Below are 11420 nucleotides of genomic sequence, written 5' to 3'. Positions count from 1 at the left end.
TCTGTGGGTCTCTGTGGGTGTTTGTGGGTGTCTGTGGGTCTCTGTGGGTGTCTGTGGGTCTCTGTGTGTCTCTGTGGGTGTCTGTGGGTCTCTGTGGGTGTCTGTGGGTCTCTGTGTGTCTCTGTGGGTCTTTGTGGGTGTCTGTGGGTCTCTGTGGGTCTCTGTGGGTGTCTGTGGGTGTCTGTGGGTCTCTGTGTGTCTCTGTGGGTGTCTGTGGGTGTCTGTGGGTCTCTGTGGGTCTCTGTGGGTGTCTGTGGGTGTCTGTGGGTCTCTGTGTGTCTCTGTGGGTGTCTGTGGGTGTCTGTGGGTCTCTGTGGGTCTCTGTGGGTGTCTGTGGGTGTCTGTGAGTCTCTGTGGGTCTCTGTGGGTCTCTGTGGGTGTCTGGGGGGTGTCTGTGGGTGTCTGTGGATGTCTGTGGGTCTCTGTGGGTCTCTGTGGGTGTCTGTGGGTCTCTGTGGGTCTCTGTGTGTCTCTGTGGGTCTCTGTGGGTGTCTGTGGGTGTCTGTGAGTCTCTGTGGGTCTCTGTGGGTGTCTGTGGGTCTCTGTGGGTCTCTGTGGGTGTCTGTGGGTGTCTGTGAGTCTCTGTGGGTGTCTGTGGGTCTCTGTGGGTCTCTGTGGGTGTCTGGGGGTGTCTGTGGGTGTCTGTGGGTCTCTGTGGGTCTCTGTGTGTCTCTGTGGGTCTCTGTGGATCTCTGTGGGTGTCTGGGGGTGTCTGCGGGTGTCTGTGGGTCTATGTGGGTCTCTGTGGGTCTCTGTGGGTGTCTGGGGGTGTCTGTGGGTGTCTGTGGGTCTATATGGGTCTCTGTGAATCTCTGTGGGTGTCTGTGGGTGTCTGTGGGTGTCTGTGGGTCTCTGTGGGTCTCTGTGGGTGTCTGTGGGTCTCTGTGGGTCTCTGTGGGTGTCTGCGGGTGTCTGTGGGTCTCTGTGGGTGTCTGTGGGTCTCTGTGGGTCTCTGTGGGTGTCTGTGGGTCTCTGTGGGTGTCTGGGGGTGTCTGTGGGTCTCTGTGGGTGTCTGTGGGTCTCTGTGGGTCTCTGTGGGTGTCTGTGGGTCTCTGTGGGTGTCTGCAGGTCTCTGTGGGTCTCTGTGTGTCTCTGGGTGTCTGTGGGTCTCTGTGGGTCTCTGTGAATCTCTGTGGGTGTCTGTATGTCTCTATGGGTCTCTGCGTGTCTCTATGGGTCTCTGTGGGTCTCTGCGGCTCTCTGTGTGTCTCTGTGGGTCTCTGTGTGTCTCTGTGTGTCTCTGTGTGTCTCTATGGGTCTCTATGGGTCTCTATGGGTCTCTGTATGTCTCTATGGGTCTCTATGGGTCTCTATGGGTATCTGTGGCTCTCTGTATGCCTCTGTGTGTCTCTGTGGCTCTCTGTATGTCTCTATGGGTCTCTGTATGTCTCTATGGGTCTCTGTGTGTCTCTATGGGTATCTGTGGCTCTCTGTATGTCTCTATGGGTCTCTGTATGTCTCTGTGGCTCTCTGTATGTCTCTATGGGTCTCTGTGGCTCTCTGTATGTCTCTATGGGTCTCTGTGTGTCTCTGTGGCTCTCTGTATGTCTCTATGGGTCTCTGTGGGTGTCTGTGGCTCTCTGTATGTCTCTATGGGTCTCTGTGGGTGTCTGTGGCTCTCTGTATGTCTCTATGGGTCTCTGTGTGTCTCTGTGGCTCTCTGTATGTCTCTATGGGTCTCTGTGGGTGTCTGTGGCTCTCTGTATGTCTCTATGGGTCTCTGTGGGTTTCTGTGGACATCGCAAATGGAAGCAAAATCCGTCGGGTAAAAGTAAAAACGTAGTTCCATCGCTAGAGGGCAGCCGAGACTTTCACCCCAAACCAACAGACAAAGTACATTTCACATCTAAAAATACTACTAATCTCCTATTTGTGTTATAACAACAGCAGGTTTACACAGCGCGCTATAGGATTGATTAGTATGGGACGGGGCGAAGACAAAACCTATAAATAACGGCTAAAATACTACTAAACTCCTGTGTGTGTTATAACAACAATAGGTTTACACAGCGCGCTATAGGATTGATTAGTATGGGACGGGGCGAAGACAAAACCTATAAATAACGGCTAAAATACTACTAAACTCCTATTTGTGTTATAACAACAGCAGGGTCACACAGCGCGCTATAGGATTGATTAGTATGGGACGGGGCGAAGACAAAACCTACAAATAACGGCTAAAATACTACTAAACTCCTGTTTGTGTTATAACAACAATAGGGTCACACAGCGCGCTATAGGATTGATTAGTATGGGATCGGGTTAAGACAGAACCTACAAATAACGGCTAAAATACTACTAAACTCCTATTTGTGTTATAACAACAGCAGGGATACACAGAGATACATAGAGACCCATAGAGACCCATAGAGACACATAGCGATACATAGAGATACACAGAGATCCATACTCATAGAGACACACAGAGACCCATAGAGACACACAGAGACACATAGAGACCCACAAAGATACACAGAGACCCACAGAGACACAGATAGACACAGAGATACATAGAGATACACAGAGATACACAGAGACCCATAGAGACACACAGAGACACACAGCGACCCACAAAGATACACAGAGACCCATAGAGACACACAGAGACACACAGAGACCCACAAAGATACACAGAGACCCATAGAGACACACAGAGACACACAGAGACCCACAAAGATACACAGAGAGGGGGTAGTAGAGGGGGTGGTTGAGGGGTGTCCTCTCCGTGACACCAAAACCGGTTTGTGCAGCTCTCCTGCCCCGATTCTTTTGTTGTTGAAATATTTGTGACGTCAGGTGGTGAGTGGGTGGGTGAGGCAAGCGGGTGAGTGGGAGACACACACACAGACACACACACACACATACACACACACACAGACACACACAGACACACACACAGACACACACACAGACACACACACACATACACACACAGACACACACACAGACACACACACACAGACACACACACAGAGACATACACACACACACATACACACACAGACACACACACAGACACACACACACACACAGACACACAGACACACACACACAGACACACAGACATACACATACACACACACAGACACACACACACACACAGACACACACACACACAGAGACATACACACACAGACACACACACACATACACACACAGACACACACACAGACACACACACACACACACAGACACATACACACACACAGACACACACACACACATACACACACAGACACACACACAGACACACACACACACACACAGACACACACACACAGACACACAGACACACACACAGACACACACACACACAGACACATACACACACACAGAGACATACACACACACACACAGACACACAGACATACACATACACACACACATACACACACACAGACACACACACACACACAGACACATACACACACAGAGACATACACACACACACACAGACACACACAGACACACACACACAGACACATACACACACACAGAGACATACACACACACACACAGACACACACACACACACACACACAGACACATACACACACACACAGAGACATACACACACACACACACAGAGACATACACACACACACAGACACACACACACAGACACACACACACAGACACACACACACACAGACACACACACAGAGACATACACACACACACATACACAGACATACACATACACACACACATACACACACACAGACACACAGACACACACACACACAGAGACATACACATACAGACACAGACACACACAGACACACACACACAGACACACACACACACAGAGACATACACACACACACACAGACACACACACATACACACACACACAGACACACACACAGAGACATACACACACACACAGACACATACACACACACATACACAGACATACACATACACACACACAGACACACAGACACACACACAGACACACACACACACAGACACACACACAGACACACACACAGACACACACACAGACACACACACAGACACAGACACACACAGACACACACACAGACACACACACAGACACACACACAGACACAGACACACACAGACACACACACAGACACACACACACAGACACACACACAGACACACACACACAGACACACACATAGACACACACACACACACAGACACACACAGACACATACACACAGACACACACACACAGACACACACATAGACACACACACACACACAGACACACACAGACACATACACACAGACACACACAGTGCAGTGTGTAGTGCAGTGTAGTGTGTAGTGTATAGTGTAGTGTATAGTGTAGTAGCGTATAGCGTAGTGTAGTAGTGTATAGTGTAGTAGTGTATAGTGTAGTGTGTTGTAGTGTAGTAGTGTATAGTGTAGTAGTGTATAGTGTAGTGTAGTAGTGTATAGTGTAGTAGTGTATAGTGTAGTGTAGTAGTGTATAGTGTAGTGTATAGTGTAGTGTAGTAGTGTATAGTGTAGTGTATAGTGTAGTGTATAGTGTAGTGTATAGTGTAGTGGTGTATAGTGTAGTGTGTAGTAGTGTATAGTGTAGTAGCGTATAGTGTAGTGTATAGTGTAGTAGTGTATGGTAGTGTAGTAGTGTATAGTGTAGTGTATAGTGTATAGTAGTGTATAGTGTAGTAGTGTATAGTGTAGTAGTGTATAGTGTAGTGTATAGTGTAGTAGTGTATAGTAGTGTACTGTGTAGTAGTGTATAGTGTAGTAGTGTATAGTGTAGTGCGTAGTAGTGTATAGTGTAGTGTATAGTGTAGTGTGTAGTAGTGTATAGTGTAGTAGTGTATAGTGTAGTAGTGTATAGTGTAGTGTGTAGTAGTGTATAGTGTATAGTGGCATGTATAGTGCAGTGTAAATCCATACACCATTATTCCATCGGCCGTTCCATTTGCAGTGTGGGTTGTCGTCAGATGCAGCTTAGGGCAATATAAGGTCTACGAATAGGCTCGCACCCCTTCATGGCAATAAAATTGTCATTAAGATCCATAACAGCTGCTGTTTGTTTGGTCACGTAAAACAGAACGTGGCCAATTCGTCACTCGTAAAGCACTAGTGTACAGTAGTGTAGTGCATAGTGTAGTGTACTAGTACAGCACTAGTGTATAGTAGTGTAGTGCATAGTGTAGTGTACTAGTACAGCACTAGTGTATAGTAGTGTAGTGTATAGTGTAGTGTACTAGTACAGCACTAGTGTACAGTAGTGTAGTGTATAGTGTAGTGTACTAGTACAACACTAGTGTACAGTAGTGTAGTGCATAGTGTAGTGTACTAGTGCAGCACTAGTGTATAGTAGTGTAGTGCATAGTGTAGTGTACTAGTATAGCACTAGTGTATAGTAGTGTAGTGCATAGTGTAGTGTACTAGTACAGCACTAGTGTACAGTAGTGTAGTGTATAGTGTAGTGTACTAGTACAACACTAGTGTACAGTAGTGTAGTGCATAGTGTAGTGTACTAGTACAGCACTAGTGTATAGTAGTGTAGTGCATAGTGTAGTGTACTAGTATAGCACTAGTGTATAGTAGTGTAGTGCATAGTGTAGTGTACTAGTACAGCACTAGTGTACAGTAGTGTAGTGTATAGTGTAGTGTACTAGTACAACACTAGTGTACAGTAGTGTAGTGCATAGTGTAGTGTACTAGTACAGCACTAGTGTACAGTAGTGTAGTGTATAGTGTAGTGTACAGTACAGCACTAGTGTACAGTAGTGTAGTGTATAGTGTAGTGTACTAGTACAGCACTAGTGTACAGTAGTGTAGTGTATAGTGTAGTGTACAGTACAGCACTAGTGTACAGTAGTGTAGTGCATAGTGTAGTGTACTAGTACAGCACTAGTGTATAGTAGTGTAGTGCATAGTGTAGTGTACTAGTACAGCACTAGTGTACAGTAGTGTAGTGCATAGTGTAGTGTACAGTACAGCACTAGTGTATAGTAGTGTAGTGTATAGTGTAGTGTACTAGTACAGCACTAGTGTACAGTAGTGTAGTGTATAGTGTAGTGTACTAGTACAGCACTAGTGTACAGTAGTGTAGTGTATAGTGTAGTGTACAGTACAGCACTAGTGTATAGTAGTGTAGTGCATAGTGTAGTGTACTAGTACAGCACTAGTGTACAGTAGTGTAGTGTATAGTGTAGTGTACAGTACAGCACTAGTGTACAGTAGTGTAGTGTATAGTGTAGTGTACTAGTACAGCACTAGTGTACAGTAGTGTAGTGTATAGTGTAGTGTACTAGTACAGTACTAGTGTACAGTAGTGTAGTGTATAGTGTAGTGTACTAGTACAGCACTAGTGTACAGTAGTGTAGTGTATAGTGTAGTGTACTAGTACAGCACTAGTGTATAGTAGTGTAGTGCATAGTGTAGTGTACTAGTACAACACTAGTGTATAGTAGTGTAGTGCATAGTGTAGTGTACTAGTACAGCACTAGTGTACAGTAGTGTAGTGTATAGTGTAGTGTACTAGTACAGCACTAGTGTACAGTAGTGTAGTGCATAGTGTAGTGTACTAGTACAGCACTAGTGTACAGTAGTGTAGTGCATAGTGTAGTGTACTAGTACAGCACTAGTGTACAGTAGTGTAGTGTATAGTGTAGTGTACTAGTACAACACTAGTGTACAGTAGTGTAGTGTATAGTGTAGTGTACTAGTACAACACTAGTGTATAGTAGTGTAGTGCATAGTGTAGTGTACTAGTACAACACTAGTGTATAGTAGTGTAGTGTATAGTGTAGTGTACTAGTACAGCACTAGTGTATAGTAGTGTAGTGCATAGTGTAGTGTACTAGTACAGCACTAGTGTACAGTAGTGTAGTGTATAGTGTAGTGTACTAGTACAGCACTAGTGTACAGTAGTGTAGTGCATAGTGTAGTGTACTAGTACAGCACTAGTGTATAGTAGTGTAGTGCATAGTGTAGTGTACTAGTACAGCACTAGTGTACAGTAGTGTAGTGCATAGTGTAGTGTACTAGTACAGCACTAGTGTATAGTAGTGTAGTGTATAGTGTAGTGTACTAGTACAACACTAGTGTACAGTAGTGTAGTGTATAGTGTAGTGTATAGTACAGCACTAGTGTATAGTAGTGTAGTGTATAGTGTAGTGTATAGTACAGCACTAGTGTATAGTAGTGTAGTGTATAGTGTAGTGTATAGTACAGCACTAGTGTATAGTAGTGTAGTGCATAGTGTAGTGTACTAGTACAGCACTAGTGTACAGTAGTGTAGTGCATAGTGTAGTGTACTAGTACAACACTAGTGTACAGTAGTGTAGTGTATAGTGTAGTGTACTAGTACAGCACTAGTGTACAGTAGTGTAGTGTATAGTGTAGTGTACTAGTACAACACTAGTGTATAGTAGTGTAGTGTATAGTGTAGTGTACTAGTACAGCACTAGTGTACAGTAGTGTAGTGTATAGTGTAGTGTACTAGTACAGCACTAGTGTACAGTAGTGTAGTGTATAGTGTAGTGTTCTAGTACAGCACTAGTGTACAGTAGTGTAGTGTATAGTGTAGTGTACTAGTACAGCACTAGTGTACAGTAGTGTAGTGTATAGTGTAGTGTACTAGTACAGCACTAGTGTACAGTAGTGTAGTGCATAGTGTAGTGTACTAGTACAGCACTAGTGTACAGTAGTGTAGTGTATAGTGTAGTGTACTAGTACAGCACTAGTGTACAGTAGTGTAGTGTATAGTGTAGTGTATAGTACAGCACTAGTGTACAGTAGTGTAGTGCATAGTGTAGTGTACTAGTACAGCACTAGTGTACAGTAGTGTAGTGTATAGTGTAGTGTACTAGTACAGCACTAGTGTATAGTAGTGTAGTGTATAGTGTAGTGTATAGTACAGCACTAGTGTATAGTAGTGTAGTGCATAGTGTAGTGTACTAGTACAGCACTAGTGTACAGTAGTGTAGTGCATAGTGTAGTGTACTAGTACAACACTAGTGTACAGTAGTGTAGTGTATAGTGTAGTGTACTAGTACAGCACTAGTGTACAGTAGTGTAGTGTATAGTGTAGTGTACTAGTACAACACTAGTGTATAGTAGTGTAGTGTATAGTGTAGTGTACTAGTACAGCACTAGTGTACAGTAGTGTAGTGTATAGTGTAGTGTACTAGTACAGCACTAGTGTACAGTAGTGTAGTGTATAGTGTAGTGTACTAGTACAGCACTAGTGTACAGTAGTGTAGTGTATAGTGTAGTGTACTAGTACAGCACTAGTGTACAGTAGTGTAGTGTATAGTGTAGTGTACTAGTACAACACTAGTGTACAGTAGTGTAGTGCATAGTGTAGTGTACTAGTACAGCACTAGTGTACAGTAGTGTAGTGTATAGTGTAGTGTACTAGTACAGCACTAGTGTACAGTAGTGTAGTGTATAGTGTAGTGTACTAGTACAACACTAGTGTAGAGTAGTGTAGTGTATAGTGTAGTGTACTAGTACAACACTAGTGTACAGTAGTGTAGTGCATAGTGTAGTGTACTAGTACAACACTAGTGTACAGTAGTGTAGTGCATAGTGTAGTGTACTAGTACAACACTAGTGTACAGTAGTGTAGTGTATAGTGTAGTGTACTAGTACAGCACTAGTGTACAGTAGTGTAGTGTATAGTGTAGTGTACTAGTACAGCACTAGTGTACAGTAGTGTAGTGCATAGTGTAGTGTACTAGTACAGCACTAGTGTACAGTAGTGTAGTGCATAGTGTAGTGTACAGTACAGCACTAGTGTACAGTAGTGTAGTGCATAGTGTAGTGTACTAGTACAGCACTAGTGTATAGTAGTGTAGTGTATAGTGTAGTGTACTAGTACAGCACTAGTGTACAGTAGTGTAGTGTATAGTGTAGTGTACTAGTACAGCACTAGTGTATAGTAGTGTAGTGTATAGTGTAGTGTACTAGTACAGCACTAGTGTACAGTAGTGTAGTGTATAGTGTAGTGTACTAGTACAGCACTAGTGTATAGTAGTGTAGTGCATAGTGTAGTGTACTAGTACAACACTAGTGTATAGTAGTGTAGTGTATAGTGTAGTGTACTAGTACAGCACTAGTGTATAGTAGTGTAGTGTATAGTGTAGTGTACTAGTACAGCACTAGTGTATAGTAGTGTAGTGCATAGTGTAGTGTACTAGTACAACACTAGTGTACAGTAGTGTAGTGTATAGTGTAGTGTACTAGTACAGCACTAGTGTACAGTAGTGTAGTGTATAGTGTAGTGTACTAGTACAGCACTAGTGTACAGTAGTGTAGTGTATAGTGTAGTGTACTAGTACAGCACTAGTGTACAGTAGTGTAGTGCATAGTGTAGTGTACTAGTACAACACTAGTGTATAGTAGTGTAGTGCATAGTGTAGTGTACTAGTACAACACTAGTGTATAGTAGTGGTGCATAGTGTAGTGTACTAGTACAGTACTAGTGTATAGTAGTGTAGTGCATAGTGTAGTGTACTAGTACAGCACTAACCAGTGGTGGAGAGCAAAGTCACACCATTTATAAAAGATTGTAAATGTAAATTAATAAGCTTTAGTGTCCGGTAAACACAACGGACACAGCAGGTATCGTTGGGGTCCAGGGATCGAACCCACGACCTCCTGCAGACCAGGCGAGGTAGTCAACATCTCCCAGGGTCTGGGATCGAACCCACGACCTCCTGCAGACCAGGCGAGGTAGTCAACATCTCCCAGGGTCTGGGATCGAACCCACGACCTCCTGTACACCAGGCGAGGTAGTCAACATCTCCCAGGGTCTGGGATCGAACCCACGACCTCCTGTAGACCAGGCGAGGTAGTCAACATCTCACAGGGTCTGGGATCGAACCCACGACCTCCTGTAGACCAGGCGAGGTAGTCAACATCTTCCTTGAGAGAGACGCAGACTCCATACAGATAGCAGGCGTCAGGGATTGAACCCACGACCTCCTGTAGACCAGGCGAGGTAGTCAACATCACAGGGTCTGGGATCGAACCCACGACCTCCTGTAGACCAGGCGAGGTAGTCAACATCTCCCAGGGTCTGGGATTGAACCCACGACCTCCTGTAAACCAGGCGAGGTAGTCAACATCTCCCAGGGTCTGGGATCGAACCCACGACCTCCTGTAGACCAGGCGAGGTAGTCAACATCTCCCTGGGCACCGGATCTAATGAACGCCGCTTTCAAAACCCATGTGGAGGATCGGGTAACAAGAGTTCATAAACCATGTTTATTACAAACGGTCAGTCAAATCTGCGAGGACACGGGGAGTGGAGAAAAACAGGATAAACTGGAAGCCTATTTACATTTTTTTATTTCTTTATTTAAAAACATGGTTAACCGTCAAAGGGTGTAAAAAGAAAATAAACATTGGTTACGGACAAAAGTTCCATTTAACAGCGTTACACAAAGGACACGAACACCTATTGCTGCCAAATGCCATCGACAAACAAAGGATGGGGGGGGGGAGATTTATTATTTTAAAAACTCACGTAACATTTTTCTCACTTCTTAAAATAGTTTCTCAAAACGTTCTATGCACACGGCAAAGGCTTCACGCAGTCTAAAAGGCACGAACGGTGGTGGTGTGCGAGTGTGTGGCAAGCGTCTACAACCACAACAAAAACAACCCCACATCCAGTAAATTCCTTTTTTTTAGAACATAAACTTCGCGGCAGACAATGTAGTATTTTAAAAAATTCATGTCGAAATCACCAACCCACGAAACCCCCCAAAAAACACGACAGCATTCGTTAAAAACACGTAAAGTTTTCGCCATCACCATCATCGATGATGAAGGGTTTTTGGGTTAGAGATCGCATCAATGTGTCTTTAAAGACTCCAGATTGTAAGTGTTGCGGCTTGGTTCTCCAACATACCAGTGGTGCTGTACTAGGTGACGAATTAGCCACGTTCTTTTGACGCGACAACCCTTACTTAGGTTGGCCGTGTCGGGTTTTAACGAGTTATACATTTACGCTATCAAACCCCAAAAAAACCTCCGTCATGGACGACAGCATTAGATTACAAAAGGGATTCAAATGAAGGTGACCTGCCTATGGGTGGATTTTTTTTTTAAACAAAGGTGGAAGAATCTGCAGAGTCACGGAAACTGAAGCTAAAATTTTTTTAAAAATAACCCTTGTACCGTGTTGAGCACAGAAAAAAAACTAAACCGGTTTCTTCGAGAGAATGCGGGTACGTTGGGGGGGGGGGTAGCCAAAAGCTCCAGGTTTCAGCCGTGGGTAATTAAAAAAATTATTCAAACAAACCTGCAGCCTTGTGCCAAATGCGAGCCAGGTGGTGTTCATCTTTTTGGTTCTTTTGGTAAAGTCATCACGTAGAAGGGAAATAATAAAACATAATCAAATAATTCTCACGACGTTTCGGCTACAACGCAAGCAGCCGTCTTCA

This window comes from Lampetra fluviatilis, chromosome 69 (assembly GCF_964198595.1).
Source record: "Lampetra fluviatilis chromosome 69, kcLamFluv1.1, whole genome shotgun sequence".
NCBI lineage: Eukaryota > Metazoa > Chordata > Hyperoartia > Petromyzontiformes > Petromyzontidae > Lampetra > Lampetra fluviatilis.
This window is presented reverse-complemented; position numbering follows the sequence as displayed.